This window comes from Lichenostomus cassidix, chromosome 4A, assembly GCF_008360975.1.
Source record: "Lichenostomus cassidix isolate B80296 chromosome 4A, HeHo_3.0, whole genome shotgun sequence".
In the NCBI taxonomy this organism is placed as follows: Eukaryota; Metazoa; Chordata; class Aves; order Passeriformes; family Meliphagidae; genus Lichenostomus; species Lichenostomus cassidix.
The window spans coordinates 2906513-2927654 of NC_139485.1; the positions used below are offsets into that span (position 1 = coordinate 2906513).

The 21142-nt window shown below is 47.1% G+C and overlaps 1 protein-coding gene across 2 annotated transcripts in view; it reads left to right on the plus strand.

Moving 5' to 3' along the window:
* The first annotated feature begins 160 nt into the window (after positions 1 to 160).
* Positions 161 to 21142, plus strand: part of TRPC5 (transient receptor potential cation channel subfamily C member 5) — a 93296-nt gene continuing 72314 nt past the window's right edge. For both annotated transcript variants that reach the window (XM_085060078.1, XM_085060077.1), the window contains exon 1: positions 161 to 309. The gene's annotated coding sequence lies outside the window, so the exon portion shown is untranslated. The remainder of the gene's footprint in view (positions 310 to 21142) is intronic.

Sequence of the window (21142 nt, forward strand, 5' to 3'; positions counted from 1 at the left end):
GGCCCGGCTGCCGCCGAGGGACGGCCGGAGGCGGCGGGAGCGGCGCGGGGAGCCCCGGCGGGGTTTTTGGGGAGGCGGCTCGCAGCCCTGCCCGCCGCTGCCGCCGGGGCGCGGAGCGCGATGCGGCGGCCGCCCTGCCCTGCCCGCCGGCGGCGCGGAGCCGCGGGGCCGCGGGCAGCGGCGTAGGGACCGGCCGGGCAGCGGGCGGGCGGCATGGGGCCGGCCGGCGGATCGCGGACGAGCGGAGCGGCGCCGCGCCCCGGGCCCACGGGCATCCCGGCGAGTACCGCCTGACGGAGCGGCGCGGAGGTGAGCGGGGACGGGGCAGCGGGCGGGGCATGGGGCACAGAGCCCCCCGGGCACTCTCGCAACTTGGAGCCCCGTGCCCCGGAGCGAGGCGCTGGTGGTCGGGGCCGCTCCGTGCCCGCATTCCCCGGAGCCACCGGCACCGCCTGCCCCGGCGGGGAGCGCTGCTCCCGGTGAAGTTGCCAGCGGCGGTGCCGGGAGGGATGCTTGACCGGGAAGGATGCGGGACCGGGAAGGATGAGGGACAAGGAGGGATGCTTGACCGGGAAGGATGCAGGACGGGGAGGGATGCGTGGCCGCTCTCCCCCAAGAGAGTTGCTGGCAGAACCGGGACTCGCATCCCAAAGGACGGTACTGGATTTTGTCTGCCCTTGCCCTGAATGACAGCACTCACCCACCACCGGCACCCTGGCGGAGTGGGCTAAATGCCGATTTAAATTGTTATTCATTCGGGCGGCCCTTGACCTGGCTGTGAGCCGTCTGGGTGACCCACGTGCCCTCAGCATGGGAAGGGTGACAGTGATACCGGAGGGCTGCTCTCTGGTGTGATGCTAGCAGGGGGAAAAAAAAAAAAAGCTTCTTTTACCGACCCCTCGTTGAACTACCAGGCATCTCGCAGTTTACAGTTTATCAAATTCTGCAGCCCAAAAAACCCCCAAACCAACAAACCAGAAAAAAGGGCTGATTTTCAACACTCTTCGAAAGTTCATTTGTTTACTATGGAGCCATGACTTCAGTGGTCTCTTTGGTATAAAAACATTCTGCTTGTGTGATATTTTTGGTGGCATTGACAACAGATTTGTTAGTCATGGTTATGAATATGGTAATGTGCAAGTCTCCCATTAAATTCTCCATGCTCTAAGGTAACATGGTTGAACAGTCATGTACCAAGTCTTGCATTCCCGAGCAGCATCGCTTTGAACTCCCAGTCTGTTTGATCACTTCTTCTTAACTTTCCCGCTATACTGTGAAAAAGATTTGATCTTTCTGCCGGTCAGATGTAAACCCCAAGTTTTGTGCCCGGTGCATCTCGGTGCAAGCAAGCTTATGTAATGCAGTGCCCTGTGCAGAATGCAAGAGGTGATCAAGGAGCTCAGAATATCCCGAGTACGAAGGGACCCACCGGGATCAAAGCTGCAAGGAAAGATTTTTGGGAAAAGAATTGTCTTTATGGCCACGGTGCTTCTGTGTGCGTGTGCCTGTCCCCACGGGAGAGCTGAGGAGGGTTTTTCTGTTCTGTGGACATCCTGCCTCATCCTGGGCAAGGCTCTCAGTCTTCATCGGTGTTGACTGCCTTCTCCTTAATGATGGCATATCCTGTGTCACTGCTTCCCAGGGCTCCGTGAAGCTACTCAGAAGCCCTTGAAAACACTTTCCAGCCAGGCAGGTACTGTGTAAATGCAAATTACTATATTGCTGTTTTAAAAATGCTTTTCGGAGGTTAAAGTGGTATCTTTAAGCAGTTTGTTGGAACTGTAGCCAAATTTCTCTTCAGAGAGCTCCAGAGCAGACTGAAGGGGATGGGGTTTTGACTAATACTCCCTCGTTAAGAAATCTAGTGTTGTTTCTTGAGAAAAGGCAGAAAAGCAGCCCCCATTTGGGTGTTATCAGATGTGTCACTCTTTGTTCGGTCCATATTTGCAGGGATTATTCCTACAATTTCCCTGCATGTAACTTGGCAGTAATTATCAGCTGAAGAAACACTTCAGCCCCAGACCCTTTCAGATGTCAGTGGTGGATGAAGACATGAAGGTGCTTTTCCTGACCATGACACCCCCCTGGCCGCTGTGAGCTCTCTGGTGGGGCTTTGCTGTTCCACCTGCTTGTACTTCTGAGCTGCAGCAGGGATCACTACACTATCAGCCCAGTGCAAGTCTTCCTAGGCAGGAGATGTGCCTCAGATACTGCCACAGAGTACATTTCTAGCCTTAAAAGTAAAGAAAAAGGTGTTGGTTTTTGGTTTTTTGTTTTTGTTTTTTGGGGTTTTTTGTTTGTTTTTTTTTCTTGTAAAGTGGTGAAGAGAAACTAGATGGAAAAGGACTTGAGCTTGACTGACCTCTGATCAGCTTGAATGTATTTTTCAAGTGCAGAGAACATTAACAGAATTCCTTATTTTTATTACTGGGCTTCTGAGAGAATTATTTCTATTTTAATGTGCATTGCTTTCACTGTAGCGTATTGAAATCTCATTGGTTTTGTAATATATTTTTTAAGAGGTGTTGTTACTTTTCATAACCTCTTTCTGCTTTGGTAGAATCTCTGAATTGCTTCTAGAATTGCATTAAAGGTAATGCAAAGCTCAGAATTCTTTGATCAGCTTGCTTTTTGCAAAGATTTATTTCAGGCAACCTTAAAAAATTCTTAGAATGTCAATTCTGAGGTCTTTTCATGTTGTGGATTTAATAGACAAGGTACTGTCAGCTGAGCTATGAGTCTTGCTAATAATATGATTATGTTGTTTTTTGAGAGCTGTAGTTCTTGAAAACATACCTTGGAGAAGAAAATTCACAATAGCTATGTGCAAATAATTTTTTTCGACAACAGATGGAAGAGCACTTAAGGGTGGCTAAAATTAGTTTGAAACAGAATAGATTATTCCTACAAGTACAGTAGTATAATTTGTACAAAATGAGCCAAATCCTACTAATTGTTACACTCTAACTGGTGTAAATATAGAGTAATTTGTTTGTCTGGATTTTCTCCTCGTTTATGAAGCAATGTAGAACACAGGGGATTATGAGGCTGTTGGATTTTGAGATGTTCCTAGCAAAAGTCAGTTTTTCCTGAAACCCAGTGGCAGAATATGGCCCCCCACTCTCATCTTGACAACAGCATAATATTCACTCCCTGAGACTCCAGTTCCAAATTTGCTGTAATATGATTGTGGGTAGAGGGTTGCTGAATGACTCAGATGAATGTAGCTCAGAGTAAACAAACATGTAAATCACTTCTGGCTAGAGACAGAGAAAGGAAAACATGAGAAGAGCAGAGAAAAGCCAACCTCCAGGATGAGACATTTATAAAGCCATCATTAGCAAAGATCACCAAGTTCAGCACAGGATGCAACCAGCAAAAACTCGGGTCTGGATTTGCTATGGTCTTTTATCTCTGGAGATGAGAGGCACCTGTAGGGAATGAGTGCCTCAGTGCAAGAATTGCTCACAAAGCAGGGTTTGGCAGTTGCTTGGGCTGCCAGCCTGGTGCCAAGGGTCATCTCAGCACCTGTGTTTGGCCCATTTCAGTGGGTCAGAGCTGGGAACCAGCTGTGCTGCCTGTCCCACAGAGACAGGGTGCTGCCAGGGGTGGGTTGTTGTTCCACATTGTCTCTACGAGGTCCAATCTGGAGGAAAAAAAAATGCAAGCTAGCTAGGGATTCCTGAAAGTTTCTGAACCTGAAATCCTGGAGAGCAATGTGGGGTTGGGATGAATAACTGCAGAAGGGTCCTGCCCCAGCCTGTGGTTCAGATTAAGCAGCACCAGAGCAGGTCAGTGGCTTTTAAACCACTGTGGGTTTCTTAGCTAGACAAGCACTAAATCAGAGCAAGGCAAAGGCTGCTCTCAGCTGATTTTCCTGCCAAGGGAGATGGCCAGGGAGCACAAATCACTGCACCACAGCATCTTGCCAGCCAGGTACTCTTGAGTGCCCAGACCCAGAAGCCATGGGAGGATGGAGCTGTCTCTGTGTGAGGGAACTGCAGTGGCTGGAAAGCTGGGGCAGGATTTTTATTCCTTTCAGCTGTCAGAGCGATTCCGCTTCAGTGTGTTTTCAGGGTAAGTTAGGTTAAGTCCCCTCTTGGGGAAGCAAGAAATGTGCTGGCATCCCGAGTTGAAACAAGGAGAGCTGGGGCTGGTTCCCTCCTGCTGCTGCCTGAGGATCAGCTCCCTGGAGCTCTGCCTCCCTGCTGGATAAGCTGCCTCACGTTTTGGCCACTGGTGTCATTGTAAAGGGGATGCTGTGGTGTTGTGTGGAGCTCTTCAGGATAAAAGTTGTGCTCTTGCTGAGGTTTCGTGCCTTGGGAAGCAATGAGTAGTCAAGAAGGGAAGTGTGGCTGTAGGTATGGCATCTTTGCAGTGTTTTCTGTGAGGTGATGGCTGGGAAGAGGAGGAACTGGAGAGACAAGGAGTATGAGTAGCAGGTAGATTTTGGCCCTCATTTTCTCCATACTTTATTTTCTGTAGAGCACATCAGGTTTTACATGGTGTTGGTCACAGTGGCCATGCCAGGAGCCTTGACTTACACAGCAGGATGGTTTCTGCTAATGGGAATTATGGGTGTTTCTGTTAGCTCCTCAGACACGTAGTATTATTTATTCTCAGCTCAGGCTCTGGATTCAAGCCAGGAAGCTGCTTTGTCCTCATTCCCTTCTCGTTTCTCTCCCTCTCTCTCCCTCTTCACGTGCAGTGAACATGTTCCAGTGAGAACTGAAGCAATTCCCTGGCCCCTCTCACGTGTCCTGCACCCCTCTTTGCATCCTTAGAGAGCAATCTGATTCACTGTTCGGGGAAAGTCTGGCTTAAGCACCTGAATAGAGTCAGATAGGCTCCCTATCATGCCTGCTAATTAAATTGTAATGCTCATTACCACAGGGTACTGTGGAGGGCAAAAGCCTGAGCAGGTTGAAAACCACGAGGCGAGTTCAGAACGCACAGAGAGTGGGGAGGAAGCACGAAGCTCTGGTGCAACCTCTGGCTCCCTGCAAGTGCCAGATGCAGGGAGAGTGCAGAAGGGCACCCAGACTGCTGCCCAGCACTAGGGATGGCATCCAGGATAGAAGGAGCAGGGATTGAATCCATGCCTGTGCTCTCCCAGCTCTGACCTGCACAGCTCGCTAAAACTGCAAATCGTTTTCTTCTCATTAAAATAAAGAGGGAAGGACAGAGCTCATGGAACAGTGTTTATTGGGCATTTTGGCTCCTGAATGATAACCAGGGTAGAGATTTCAGCCTGCTCTCACAGGTATTAATGGATTAACATAGGAAGCTGCAAGAATTCCATTGTGTGAAGCCTTACTGACAAAAGCCGTGAGAGGATGAAGCCATTTGGGGCTCAGGGCTCTGGCTGGGACAACAAGATGAAATAATTCCACTCTCTCATTCGCTCTTTGTGTCCTGTTCATTCTGGTTTGTGCTGCATTACGAAATGGAGGTGCTGATCTCTTACTTAGCCTGGAGCTGCAGTTAATGGAAATCTCTGTGTATTGGGCTATTTGAAAGTTTCCAGGTGGAAAGACCTCCAGGTTTATAAAATTGTCCTAATGCCCTAAAATTGTTCATAATAGGAGCAAGAGGAATAAGGATTTCTAGGATGTCAGTGCCTTGTCACCCCTTTCTCCTGTGAGGTGGAGTTGGAAGCAGGGATGTGGTGAGGGACTGAGTGGATGGGGGCTGTGAGGTCCCTGAGGAGCTACTGGGAAAGCTGATTCAAAGAGAAGTATCTGCTGCAAGAGAGGGATTTTCTAACTGAAAAGAAGAGGTTATGTGGACAAAGGAAGTAAAATCTGATCTGTGGAAGAGGGCAGGAGAGCACAGAGAGTGTTTGAACAAAAAGCTGCAAAGTCCCTGCAGAGACTATAGTGAAAATCCTTTACCCAGATCTTTCTGTCCTCTATAACACCATCAGGGGATCCTTGGGGGGAAGAGCAGCCTGAACCTCTGAAGAATCTTAAAAGTTTGCTTCTGCTGCAATATCCCATTCTTCAGCGAGAAAACAAAGGCTAACTTTCCTTTAGGGAGAGTCTGAGGGCCATACTGGAGCTGAATGTGCCCAGGAGCTGCTGAAGGGAGCAGGGCTGGCCAGACACAGCCCTGAGCTCCTCCTGCTTCCTCAGCAGGGACAGCAGCTCCTGTGAGGTCCTGGCTGATCCCCCAGGCCCAGCTGGGATGCTGAGGAGAGAGGCACCACATCCCTGTTCCAGACAGACCCTGAGTCCCTCCTCTGTGCTATGGATTTCAGGGGCCCAAGCTGAACCCAGACCAGGGCAGGGAGATACTCTGCAGCTGGGAAAAGGACTCCAGGCTTCTCAGTCTCAAGTCTAAACCAAGCTCCTGCCTGAAAATGCACATCTTTGTTTAAGCTCGGAGCTCTGTGTTTATGGGGTGTTAGGGCAAATGTTCTGACACTTGTCTGTGGGTTTTTAGGATCTTGAAACAATGCCAGGTTTGGAGTGGTACCTTCCCAGCTCTCCTGACTTCTCCCCTGCTGGCAGGGGTCGGTGCTGGTGTACAGGATCTCATTGCTGGGATCACCCAGCTGGGAGCTGCAGGGGTTTGTTGTGGTCCTGCAAAGCTGCGCCTGCGCGCCCCAGAGCATCCTCACTTCCACGGCATCTCCTGCAGCTCTCCCTGCACCCTGGCTGTAACCTAATCCACCAGGCTGAGCAGCTGGTGAGTGGGAGCCTTGCCTGTCAAAGACAGGAGTGGGAATATCAGCAGTCAACAAGCCATCACTTCAGCTACTGGCGCGGAATGGGAGCAGGGAGGGGAGGCATCCCTCCCAAAAATAAACCCATTGCTGTCCATGGGAGCCACATGAACCCCTGGCTGACTGAAATAGTTGGGGAAGAGGAAGGATGAAGAGTGGCTTGGCTGAAATTAAATGCAGGATGGTGCAGTGGATGAAAGGAAGAGGTGTTTTGGAAGTGTTTTACATGCCAGGGTTTCTGGACGATCTCCAGTCAAAAATAGTTCATCTGCACTGGCCATCCACCTATGGAGTGGGTTAGGGAGCACAGATACAAGCAGATTTTGCTGGGTTGTCTTCTGGTTTTACCAAAGATTTGAATGTACTCGTGAATGGAACAAAAATTAAAATGGGTGCTTTTGAATGGAACAAAGCACAGGATGGGTGGTTTCGTCCCACAGAAATCTTGTAGATTCCTGGTATGTCACTCCAGTCTTCAAGCACAACAGTCAGCAAGTTCCCTAAGTTTTTAATTATTTATGCAAAGAGGAGCATCTAGAGAATCCAAGGGCTTGGTAGTTAAATCTCTCAGCAGTGAGCTGGGGAAAGACAAGGCAAGGCTGGGATTCAGGCCACCAACACTGGTCTGTCTGTAGGGAATAAAGATCAGATTTGTCACTTATTAGCTCTGCTTGGTCCCTGCTCAGGGACGTTTCCAGTCCAAGGCTGAGTTAAATTCTCAGAATTTCCAGTTCTTGTCTGGCTGAAGGGAATTGTGGCTCTAATCAGCCTCTTCTCTCCAGCCATTCCTGGGACTGGCTGTGGGTTGAATTGCTGGTGAAAACTGAAGGGCCCCTCTGTGAGCACAGAAGCAGCAGAAGTGGGAAATAAAAAAAATTCCCACTTATTTTAGCGAGCTCTGGATCTGGGCATGAAGAACAATGTTTTATTTCAGATGTTCTCACTGTCCTCTGAAGAGTTTATTTTCATTTTTTTTTAAGGCACCCTAGGTGATGGCACCAAAATTCAGGGTGAAGCATTTGGGCTGTAATGAAAGAGTGAGGTTGCTGCCATGACCTTCCCATACATTTTGGGATTAATCTTTCTCTCCTGCAAAAACCAGCTGGAAACAAGGCATTCTTTCCCGTGTCACTGACCTGTGCAGAGCAGGCCAGTTCAGGGCTGTTCTGTGTGTTTGCTTTTTTAGCATCAGAGCTGTTTTTTCCTGCTTCTGCATGCAGAGCTTCCCCTCAGTGCCCAGAGGTGTGTGTGTGTGGAGCAGGGACACCTGAAGCATCCTTCTGTCCCTCCCAGAATGGAGGCTGACTCAGCCCAGAAGCTTGGGCAGGAGTTCAGGCTCAGCCCTGGGGAAGCATGGAGTTACAAAGGGCTGGGTAAAAGCTGAGTGTGTGGTTTTGCACTGTGCCAGGCTGAGGTGAAGAGTCACAGAGGTGTGATTCCTGCAGTTCTGCTGCAGAGCCCCTCTTGGAGTCCTTTAATGTGGTTATTCTGCTTGGCTGAAGTCCTTTAACCACCAAACTTGGAGCTCTGAGGCTGTGAGAGGATGCTGTGCCTGATTGTCTCAACATTTAAACTGGGATAAGACTGCAAACACTTGTCAAATCTCTGCTGTCAGATTATTTACAGCAACTCCATTGCTAGCTGGATTTTTTTTCTTGTTTATGGGCATGTCAGACCCTGCTCCAGGTTCTACAAATGGCTCTGGTGTTCCTGTATGTTTGGCCAAACGTGCTTTTGCCAGCCTGTAGGTTGGTCTCTCATTTCCCACAATGCCTGTAGGAGATTTTGGGCAGCCACAGGGTGTGGTTCTGTGTGCTCTGTGGCACAGAGCATCCTCCTGATCCAGGGTGTGTTCCTGTGCTCAAAGGCTGAAGCATTACGAAGGGAATGCAGAGGTAAAAAAAAAAGAAATCGAATTAGGCTTTCAGTTCTTGTTCACTTCAGGAAGATGTGAAGTATGTTAATGGCATTATTCCTGTGCCCGTATTGCGGTTTAAATCGGCTTTGTGGATTGAGCCTCTTAGTGTGGAGTTAGGATAGATTAGCAGCATTTCCACCCATTTTACGGGAGGGAAAGAGAAACAGCAGCACACCCATGATGGTGTGAGATTGAGAAGGCCAAGCCAGGGCTCTTCCTTCCTCCAGGCAGTGCCACACAAAGCTGGCAGAGTTCAGTTCATTAGCTCAGAAGCAAACCAACAAAAGAGTGCTGCTAAAACCATGGATACACGAGGGGCACCATCCTGCTGGGTGGATTTGGGGATGGAGAGATTCCCATTTTATTCATCTGTTGTGATTTCAACATACAGAATATGCCTTTGTGAGTTCTAAACGGGGAATTGAATCGGAAAGAACTGAGACCTCAGATGTGAAACGTGAAGAGTATGGGCAGTCCTTCAGTGGAAGTGAAGTCTTTTACAGGAAAGATAATTTATAAATATCATAGATAACTGATGCTCTTCAAAAGTACTGGTTTGTTTCCAAATTAACCAACACTTAAGTAGACCTACTCGTGCCTCATTTAAATTCATTCTTTTTTTATCTTGGTTTGGAACCAGAGGCCCAATCTAATGTCTTCCATCTGACACTCTTGTTTAGTCCATATGGATCAATTATCATTATCAAGAGCTGGTACTAACGAGAACGCCCTGCACCTGAGAAATGCACTCTTGAAAGAGCAAGACTGCACGTTTTTCTATCCCAGATGGACCTCCTCAGTGCAGTGAAGGTGCTGGAAACACAGGGGGTGTTTGAATACCAGTTTTTTTAGTTAGAACATCTCCATTTTCATAGATGTTTGGAGCATGAGTGCACTTTGCCTGAATCCATGGGAACTGATGGATACTACAAAGTAATAATGGGCTGTTCCTGGTGGAAACCCAGACACCTGCTGCCATTAGACCAGCCAGGATGTGTTTGTAGCACTGCTGACAGTGCCTTGCATGGCTGGGCAGCTGGGGAGACCTTATGGGAAAGAAAAACACAGCTTTAGTTGAAAGGAAATATTAAAATCTGACAGCATGTGATTGTGGAGAGAGTGAATTTTGTATTTGTTACAGCCCAGAACAGGCCATGCCCTGAGCATCTTCACCCTCCAGGCCGATGTCAAAACAGTCTTTGCAGAGCCCTCCCAGTGTTTCCTGCTACCCCACAGCATATTTCTGCTCACAGATATGTAAGGCATGGGGAGATGGTGCTGTTTTGGTCCATATTTGTGCTTTGCTTGGTTCTAAAGCTCCCCCTAAGGCTGCAAACACCCAAGCCCAGCAGAGCCCTGGTACAGGAACATACTCCTCACTGTCCTCTTCTCTTCCTGGTTTTTGGGGCTGCTGAGGAGAGCCTGAAAGTGAGAGTGACAACAGACTTAAAGCTTCCCAGGCTTTGGAGCTGAGAAGTGAAGGAGCTCAGTAGCAGCATGTGACAGAGCACAGTGGTGGGACATGAAACAGAAGCAGTGCCCAGAGATGCTTTGATGTGCTCCCAAAGCTCTGCAATACCTTCCCTGCTGAGCTGGACAAGAGTTTTAATTTGAAGAGTCCAGCCAATGGCATCATTGGAAGGAATCCAAGACAGTGACTTCTGCTTTCAGTTTTACCTGTTCAATTAGGAGTTACGTTGCTGGAGTCTGCAGAACAAGTGGATCTGCATAAGCAGAGTGAAATTCAGAGGGCACTAAATGTGTTTGAAACTATTTGGCTCTACTTTGGCTGAAGCAATGTGAAGGAAGAGCATAGTAAATTAATAACTAACAATGGAAAAGAAAATAGAAAAGAAAGTTAAAAGAGTTGATTGGTCTAAGTGTTTTCTTCTACTAAGATGACACATAAATATATACAGACTTAATTAGGAGAGGGTTATTTGAAATCTCAAAGCCAGCTATCAGCCTCTCACTTTCTCACAATATTTTGTTACAGCCTACTACAAAAGGAGCAGTTAATTAAAACAGATTTATTCATCCAGTCATGCAGGTGTTACAAAGAGACACTGTTTCCAGAACCTGGGTATTTTTGTTCAATTTAATGGAAAGTAATAATCTCATGTAGGAGGTCTCTCTAGCAGGCAATATTCATCCTTTGGTGTGTTCAGTGCCTCTGCCCTGAGCCCAGCAGGCTGCAAACACTCCCTGAGCTGTTGTCCTGCATTGTCTGTGTGAGGAGGGAGGCTTTTCCCTGTGATTTTGTTGGTTGCAAGGCTGCAGCTGCTGATATTGCTTGCTCAGGCTTCACCGTGTGCCCTCAGGAGCTGCAGCTATGCTAATGCAATCCATGAAGTAGAGTCACCTTGGCTTCGCATTTATCAGCTTATGCAAGTGCAAACCTCCTGCTGCACTGCAACAGAGATGTCATTCTTGTGAACCAGATCCACTGTCAGCAACAGATCTGGGAGCTGGATGGCTCTGTGCATGTTGCTGTGGCTTTGGGAATCGATCACTGCACAAACCAGAGTGGGAAATCTTGGTTTTTCCCCCCAGAGAGGGATGGGGTGTGCATGTGTGTGTGTTTAAGTGGTATCACCTTTTCCAGGCACTAAGGAGGACATTCTCGAGGTGTGCTGAGCACCTCCCCTCGCTGTCTGTGGCATTATCTGGTGCAGTGTTTGTGTGTGGTTTGGAGCAGATCAGACTGGGGGATCTTTGGCACAAGTGCAGCATCCCCAGAGCTGTCGCTGCCCCTCGTTTTCTTTCGTAGAAAGCTGAATTCCAGAAAGAAATTTGGGAAACATACGGATAGCATTTGATTGTCTTCCCACCTGAAATGTCAGCCAAGTGACATTTGTTGTCAGTCACAGTGTGACAGTCCAGACTCTGCTGCTGAGGGTTTACAAGGAGCTCTCCTGAAATCCAGGGGAATTCTTGGAGCAATCCAGCTTCTTTCCCCCAGAGCCCTCACTCCTGCAGCTGCCCTGGAAGGTGATGCATGGTTTCTTGGCTAAGTCAGCAGAGGTTTGGGACTGGCAGTGTGATTTTCTGAGCAGGTTTTTTGGCTTCAGAGAGCATCTCACAAGTGGGACACTGTTTGCTTTACCTGACCCAGCACATTCAGAGTGAGTTTGAGTGCTGCTGTCATTAAAAGAACCACAGAAAACTCCAAGTGCAAATAAAAGGAAACTGGGTAATAATCCTTACATAAAAAAAAAAAAGCCACCATAATTTATTTTGAGGTGCAGAATATACCCTTAGCAAAATATTTTGATTTTTCTCAGGTAAATAAATCATCCGTGACTGAGCGAGGGTGGACTGTTCTGTGACACCTCAGGGATGAAATACAATGCAGAGTACCAGGAGGAAAAATAAAAACTTGAGGTTGAGAAGCATCTGCAACTTGGAATCTCTCCAGATTGCATGCTGTGAATAAATGGCTCTCAGAGCCTCAAGGCCTGGCCTTGGGAATGGGACAAGGACTGCAGTGCCATGTTCCATGGCAGGAGACAGGCAGGAATGATGGGGCAAACCCAGCAGTGACAGGGCCAGGCTGTGATGCACAGCAGTTGCCAGGTCAGTGGGGTCAGCAGCAAACAGCACCTTGAATTATTTTAAGGTAGAGCTTGGAGCAAAGGCAGGATAGAGGGAAGAGCTGCAGTGACCAGGATAATATGGGGAGAGCCCATGTGGCTCATAGCCCTCCTCCTCTTCATTGTGGAAATCCAGACACAACCAGAGGGCAAAAAAGGCAAATTTGTCTGTTTAAGTAACAAATGACCAATAAAGACAAAATGCTTGGATTCATCTGTACGGGATCCTTACTAAGCTCACATAGAAAGAGTTAATTGCAGGAAACTCTCAGTATGTCTTTTAGGAGAAGTTCCTTAGGGCATAGGATTGAACTGAGACACTAAAGAGGTGCACCAATTCTCTCTGCAGCTGGAACACCTCCTGACAAAGCAGGGGATGACTTCCTGCCCTGGGATCTGTGGGATGAGCAAGGGCACCAGCATCCCTGCCTCACTGTGGGGAGAAAGGAAATACTTGTGCTCACACAGAGAGAGCCAAACAGGCAAAAAGCTAACTTTGCACTACCTAAATTCAGGGCATGGCTGATGTCCTGTAGTTTTCCATGCTTGCCTGTATGAAAGCTGGGGAAAATGTGGCTGCAGGGGCTGCACAGGAGAGCAGGGGTTGTGGTTGTCAGAGGTGCTTGCTGCTGGTAAATTCATCAGAAATCAGTAAAGATGGACCTGAGCTGCAGCTCTGGGGGAAAGAGTCAGAGCTGGGCCAAAGGTAGGTGAAGAAAGTGAATAGCAAACAACTGGCCTGATGCATTTTAGGCAGAATTGAAAAGAGGTTTTCATTGGCAGTGAGATTCAGCTGAGAAAGCAGAATGCAGGGGCTCCTCTGAGTGCTGGAGAGGACAGGAAAGTTGGTCCTGATCTGGCTTTGCAGTGGAGAGCTGTGCTGGCAGAGGTAATTAATGAGCAGGGGATGAAAATCTCAGCAAACAGGTTGAAGAAGCTGAGGAAAGATAGATAGGCTACAAGTTCTAATATTAAACAAAAAGGTATTTCAGGTCCCTCATGGCACTTCAAAACACAGGACTCAGGGAAGACAACCTGAGTGCATTTAGAAGAATTTGGCCTTAGTTCATCAGAGTAAAAAATTAGTTTAGTTTTGGTTTGGTTTTTTTTTTAATGCATATACTAGATGTAAATAGCTACTAGATAAAAAGATATTCCTTCAGTATAGTTACAGAAGAAGCCTGAAAAATTAGGTTTTGAGGAAATTGTGAACCTGAATACTTTTGGTGAATCCAAATTAAGGCCTGTATGTAATTAAGGTAGCAGGAATGCAGGGTAATCCTGAAGAGTCAAGGAATTAATTTTAGATTTGTGACAGAAGCAAGACCAGACTCAGTATTTTAATCAATTGTGCAGTCTGTCTAGGAACAGCTCAGAATTTGAGCAAAGTCCCAATTTTCCCTTGTGATGATGCATGTAACATGTCTTCCATGGATATTATTTTTGCAGTAATTTTTGCTGCTCTTCTATGAAAACTAGATTGTGGGTAATAAAATGTAATGGACAATGTTCAGGAATGCTAACAGCTAATTACATGAACAAGGAAATGTGTAAAACCATAGAGCTTGAAATTATGGAGCTGTACATGGTCATTATGCCAATGCCCATGGAAAGAGTAAGGGAAAAAATCCCCAGGTCTTCATTTAATATCTCTGCCACTTGCTGGGTTTAGCCCTTTGTATCTGTTTTTCAATCAGATACTTTATCTGCTTTTACATAGCTGGAAAGAAGAGTGCTGACAGTATATTGAAGAGGAGATCTGTGCAGTGAAATTTATTGAATATGGGTAGAAGGCAAAAAAAAAATTTAGAAACAGAATAGATTCCTGTTACAGCAACCAAGAGCAGAGCCTCCTGTTGTGCTTTCTTGTAGGCACCAGTGGTGCCACACACCCTCAAACCAAACGGGAGCAGCAAACAGAAGTGCAGGGATGAAAAACTGCCCAAAGCTTCCCCAGAAAGGCAGTGGAAAAATCCCCAGTTTGCCACATCACTGGGATGGGACTGTCAGATGGCTCAAATGCTGCTGCTGAAGGTCTCAGTCAGAGCCCTGATTCCTCCTCCAACCCGAGAGAAGCTCTCAGGCACCTCTGGGATGTCACCCACACGCTATTTTGCCACATGTGATGGGGTGGACTTTCTAACAGACCCTGTTCCAGTGGGAGCACCAAGCCCTTCACATCTCTGACAGAAGCCAAAGTCAGGGCAGAGCTGGGCACTAATCTCATTTCCCGCACATTAATTCTGCTTGTTTTGCCACAGAGCTAATGATGTGTGAAGAACTGGGCTGCTGTGGTGGTGCTGCTTTGGCCAGCCCTGCAGAGAGCTGGGGAGCAGTGCAGAAAGCCCCAGGTAGCTCTGCAAAGGGATCTGAGCCTGACACTGCTGCCTCCAGCCAGTGCTGAGAGCTGCAAATAGCCCTGGCAAGGGAGGATTGCATTCTGAACGCTGTGTTCACAGCAGGAGGGGGCTCAGAGTCAGGCTGGGGTCAGCCTGAGCAAGCAGAAGCTGGAAAAGTAACCCATGGCAGGTGAAACTGAGTCCAAGTGATGTGTGATGTCTGCACTGCTCCCTCCAGCAGTGAGCAGAGTTACCTGAATTCTCTGCCTGCTTCCTGTGTTCCACTGAACACCTTCATCACAGCTCACTTCTTGTACAATTTTTGTTCGTGTAGCTCCTTTTAGGTGAGGCAAAACAGGTGGGGGTGTCTTCAAACATCACCCAGGCATGGAAGTAAGGAGGGTAATAAGGATATTACAAAGGAAAATAATGCAAACCGGTAACTTTCCATCTCCTCTCCTGTCTAAGGATTGTCATTGTCACCAGCAGTGATCACGCCCCAGGATTAAACCCCTCACTGAGATGGATGGGACTGTTCAAACCTTTTTGAGCCCTTTGTTCCTTTCTGCTAACTCCTGTAGCTGTCTAAGCATCAGATACCTGAATTTTCAGATCCTTCAGAGCCACCGAGGACGGAAGCTTGCAGATGAAAAAGCAAGAGAAAACCAAAGGAAAATGAGGATTTGGAAGAACAGTGCTTGTCAGAGAGACCAGCAGTGCATCATCACTGTACATCTGCTGCTCCAGTGCCTTGTTTGAGGGAAAACATCAGTGGGGAAAACATCAGCAGGGAGGTCTTACTCTCCTCTGCAGGCTTCCACAAGGAGTTCAGCTGGCAGTCAGTGGTGAAGGTGTGGAGTAGAATGAGGTTTTTTACTGCCCTGGATATTTTCTCAAAAGCTGGAAGTGCCTCCTGCTTTGTTTTCCTTAAAAAATAGGGTGCTGGTAGTTCCTATTTTTCAGGGCTCCCCAAGCTGATGTGTCAGTAGGCAGGGATTTGCAGGAGAGGGGCCCTTTGGAAATAGTGCCTATCTGGTAATATCCACTCTGTTTGCATTTCTGTCTCTAGCCACACTCATGACTGTGCTTAAATAAAGTTCTCTAGTGTGTAAGATATTTTCTCAGCTGATTTTAAGCTCAGCGTGGCAGTAATAGAGGTGTCTTGTGGCAGAGCAGCTCCAGCAGGCCTTGGCTGTTCAGTAAGCAAGTACAGAAATGCATTTCTCCTCTGCCAAAAGTGGTGTTAAATTGGTGGCTGCTGTATTGGATTGAGTGAAAGGGATCCTCTGTCATTCCCTGTGAGCAAGGGTGGATGAGATCTGATTTAATGGATGTACAAAACTGCCTTCATGGAGAACACCAGTGATGCTTCTGCACTGTGCTGAGTGAGTGATAACTCCCTTTTAGTTTATAAATAGCAGAGCAGGCAGTCCTTGGAGTGTGTGGGCTTGAGTCAGTGCACGAAATGCCACCAGCACCCTGACCTGCCACCAGAGCAGAGCACAAACACATCTCTGGCTGCAAGGACTGTGCTGGGGTTTTTCCAGGCAGGAAAGGACTTGCAGAGAAGGAGGTGCAGTGGCCTGCAGAGAAGAGCTGGCATCCCCAAATGAAGGAGCTGTAGGACTGGAACAGTTCCCCAGGGAATGATCATGGTCCCAAGCCTAACAGAGCTCAAGAAGTGTTTGGATAATGCTCTCAGGGATGCACAGGGTGGCATTGTTGGGGTGTCTGTGCATGGCCAGGAGTTGGACTGGACAATCCCTGGGGGTCCCTTCCACCTCAGGATGTTCTATGATTCTGTGATTCTAGGATTCTGTGATTTTCTGATTCTGTGATTCTAGGATTCTATGATTTTAGTACTGCCAAGTCCCTGGGCTCCAAGGCCCATTTCTTCCCTCTCTGTCCCATACGTCCAATGTGCAAACTTTGGCTTAAAGTTAGGAGATTTTTAAACCCAGAGAATTTGGGACACTTTCTGTCTGTTTTCTGCATCAATGAAGTTCACTCTGTGACTCACACTCTTTACTTCACACCCCAGAGGCTAGAAACTTTTTTTTCCCCTCCCAGAAGAACACATTCTCATATAATTATTGAACTCCCAAAGCTCAGGGCTGAAAATAAACCCCAGCAAGTGTGGCTAGACTCCCAGGGAAGTGACAAGCATGGCATGACTGTAATCTAGTCTAGTCTGCAGACTGTGAGCAGTTAGGGGAGCACTCAACCCTGGGGAAAGCTGCTCTCCTGGGGTGAAACAGCTCCTTGATAGCTGCTGAGAGTGCTGCTGCTCACATGGCCTGCTCCTTGGTGTGCTTTATCCTCAACCTCAATCTTAATGCCAAAACAGTTGCTTTCAGAGTCACTTTAGAGCCACTTTGCAGACAGTGCATGGCTGCTCCCTTGGCAGAGATCAGTATCTTGTGAGCCATCTGTCCTGTAAGAAACAATGCTGCCTTGTCAGGGCGATGGTGAGAACGATATCCTACACGTTGTAATCTGTGATTTAGCAGCTCCACGCAGACATTCAGGAAAGACTGGCAGCATAAAAAGCACAGCTTTTATCAGGAATGCACAGGGAGGAAGAAAACCCAAGCAGCCAGGAACAGTCTGCAGGTAGTTGTTTGGTAAATGAAGTAATTAGTCACCTTCCTTCCTTGCAGGTTCAGTGCTCACCATCCCTTTCATGCACGGTAAATCACAATTTTGGTGCAATTTTGGCTGCCATGACCTCACCTATGCTTTATGGAGAGGCCAGGAAGGCATAAACCAGGAGTGCAAAGTGAGTTGGTGAAATTGTGGGAGCATGAGGATGGGAGCACAGCTCTGGCCTTGTGGGGAGCACAGGTTGTCTCACACCTCACTCCTGTGCCAGAATTACACCTCTCCTGCCTGGCAGAGGTGTCTAAGGGATGCACAGAGGACAGGGAGGGGACAGAGCTCTGTGGCACCCCAGGAACTCCCAGCAGGTTCCAGACACTGGCTGGGAGGCAGTAGAGCAAGGAGGGGAGAGGAGAGATCAATAGCAAGAGAGGAAAAGAAAGCCAGTGGAGACATCTGTGGTAATTACCACCTTGGGGATGATCTTCAGTAACCTGTGAGATCCTCCTCTCACCAGAGGTCAGACAGAAAAGGAGAAAGTGAGGCTGGATCAGAAGAGAGGAGAAAGGGGAAAAGGAGGACACAACCTTTCCTCAAGAGAAAAACTGATGCCTTGGACTGGTCTGTGAATCCAACACTTAAGACAGACCCAGGGGCAAGGTATTTGTTAACTGTTTTCTTCTTAAGGTTTGCAAAACATTAATATTTTAAGCAGTTTATTCTTCATTAGCATAATTAAGAATACATAAGTCTAAACTCAGTGAAAACAGAATTAACAAATTAGCAGGTGCAGGAATTTGGAAGCAAGAGGTTTGGGAAAACAGAGCTTGCAAATGTCGGCATTAGGCAGAGCAGGGAAATCGTGCCAAGCCTTATTTGTGGATTTGTGCATTTCCTTTGCATAGGCCCACTGCTGCAGCCAAAGGAATACAGCTCAATTTCAACATGAACCCCCTGCAGTTCTTCTGTAGCTGAGCCTAAATCCCAGAGCATACAGAATAAAATTCTGCTGAAGAGAAGCTGACGAGCCTCACCTCGGATGTCTCTTGAAAGCTGAGGTGTCTTGAAGAATGAACATTTCACTGAACAGGGAAGTAAACTGCAAAATTAAATCCTGAAGAAAATGGGAGAAAATTTTAGAATAGTATCTTGGTGAAAGAAAATACAGAAATTTAAAAAAGCAGGGACATTAAGGTATACTGCAGACAAGGGCTTGGAGGGAAAAAAGGCATCCTATGCCCACGTGAGAAGTTCCCTTAGGAAGATGAAGAACTGATTTCCAAGATAATGTCCTGCAGATTTTTCAGTGGGTGACAGAGCAGCCCTGTGGGATATTTAAAATAAGGTTTTTCCCTGGTAATGTTTCCCTGGTAATTCCCTGGACATTTCTAGCTTTTATCATCACTTCCACGGGAGAAAACTACTGCACTCCAGACCTCTCTGGCACTGGGCTTGCCTCAACAAGCACCAAAGATCTGTTACACCTATTAAATTATAGCTCTATAATCTGTATGTGTATTTGTATTTATGGGGTATCCTGCCTGGTTATCACTTGCTGTCACAAGGAGGAAATAAGTAACTTCTCTTTTGCTGCAGATTTCTAGTCCATACAACACAAGGATGAATGCTGTCTGTCCTTTTAGAAGTACTTTTAGATCTGTGGCTCAAAAGATCAGGGTGTTATTATTGTTTGTAGCCAAAGGGCACAATGTAAGTATGGCAAAGATTAAGAAATAAGGTGGTTACTCCTACCGATCTCTGACCCGAATCTCTGGCTTTATGGAAATGATCTGGAGGTTGAATAAGCAAGTTTTATACTGGAGATATTATTCAGGAACCTTTCAGGGCATTAGTGGAAGCAAAAACCTGATTCTGTGCATTCCTTCAATTATAAGAAGTGTTACTCCTCTCCCAGGCTGCTTTATATCTGTGCAGCATTTTTTGGTGTCTTTTGGATTTGCCTGCTTAGTGCTCTTGAGAGCAACATTTTTCCACTTTAAATGAATGTGTTTTTACTGCCTGCAGCCTTTCTGTGGGTCTTCAAAAACTGTCCAGTCTGCAGTTCTAGGCTCTTTCCTGAGCTCTCTTAATGAACCAGCATTTGGCTTTGCTTCTTTATTTTATCTGCAGACCATTCTGTTTATTATCACTGTCAGGAGGAGCTCCCTCCCACCTTCTTTCTACGAAGATTTCTCTTTTCTGGATGGCATTTCCAGCTCCCCATAAACCACCCTGCTTTTTTGTCCGGGGACTGTGTGAGCAGAGTGGCAGTGAAGGATGTGATGAGCAGAGCTGACTTGTGCAAAACCACGACTGAGACAAACTCTGACTGCCCTGCAGACTGTGATGCTCGCTCTCCATCATTCTGAAATACATCCAGAGAGACCTTTTGCTTGTGGAAATGTTTCTCTTTCTCAGCTCTGCAGCCATCTGGGTGGCTCAGGCTGCAGGATTTGGTGGTGAGGTGTGCCTGAACTTGGATCCAATGTGATGGGGAAGCTGCATGGAAAGGGGATTGTGATCTGCATTGTTTAGATCTGGTAAAGGAGAGAGTTCCTCCATGCCAAGTCAGAGATGGGGAAGAGGTAATCTCCCCACACTGAGATGTTCTGTACTCAAATATCTGGATTTTTCAGATTTTTCTTCTCTATCTGGAAGCCCCTGAAAAATATCTATCTTTCTCCTGTGAAGTCTTTAGAAAGGGGAGATGTCTGGAAGTTTGTTCCCTTTCCACAGAGTGACTGCCAGGCACCAGCACCCTCATGGCAGCAGGGTGGCTGCTCCTTGCCCACCCAGTGCTCTCTTTTTGGTCCCATTTGTGCAAAAAGCTGTGAAATGCCAGTGGTGTGCTCACTGCCCACAGGGCACAGATTCCTTGTCTTCCTGTCCCCTTTGGTCTGCAGATGCAACGAATTTGGCTTTTAATCCCTCCATATTTACCACAGTTTGGAATTTAATTCAGAGAAAGAGAATTTGTGGGTTTTGCATGTTTTCATATCCCAAAGGTGCTGCAGGTGAATTTAGACATAGTATTGTCTAAAATAGCCCTGTTTTTGCAACTGGGAAACATTTATTTGAGAATTGAGCACACGAGTTTTCCTCTTCCTTCCAAGCATCTTCAGTCAGGTTTGAATGACAGAATTAGGAAGAAAACCAAAATAGAGCCAGAGGTAGAGATCCTGCAGCACAGGAACCCTGAGGCTCAGAGCAGGGGCTGCAGGTGATGGATGTGTTGGGTCTGACTCTATTTTTACCCAGCTGCCAATGAAAACAGCCCAGCAGAGCTTGTTCAGCAATGGGAGCTGATCACCACTGATAAATCCACTCATTGATACATGGGAAAAACAGCCCAAGGTGTCACTGCTGGTAGTTCAGAGCTTGGTGCCACTGCCTGCTCCTCTCCCTGGCCACTGTGCCATCATCTTGTCTCTTCCCTCCCAGCTGGGTGGGTCAGTGGCACTTCCAGCCAGGCTGAGGTCTGACAGTCCACACAGCTCTCCACGATGATTTTCCCAGATTATCTTGCTGATTGAAGAAATGATTACAACACTGGCTCAGCCAGAGTGGGAGCAGGGAAAAAAAATAAAAATCTCTTCTTCAGTAGCTCCAGCAGGCAGATTACAAGCAGCAGGCACAGAAGCAGTGGACACAGAGGCTGGAGATGATAATGATGCCATGCTACATTAGTGCTGCATTAGCAGATAAGACAACAGGGCAGCGTGCTTGACAGTATTTCTCAGCTCAGTTGACATCTCTTTTCTGTGGGAAATGAATTCAGAGCCCATCTCAAACAAGTAGGGGACAGAGCAGTGACGTCAGACAGACAAAATGAGCTTTCTGTTCTGCCTGCATTTGCAAAGATATGTTCTATGAATATATTCCAGGGCTTTTTTTTTTTTTTTAATCTCACAATGGTACATTTTTATTTATTACCACCTGCATGATGGCTGTGTGGAAAGAAGTGGGG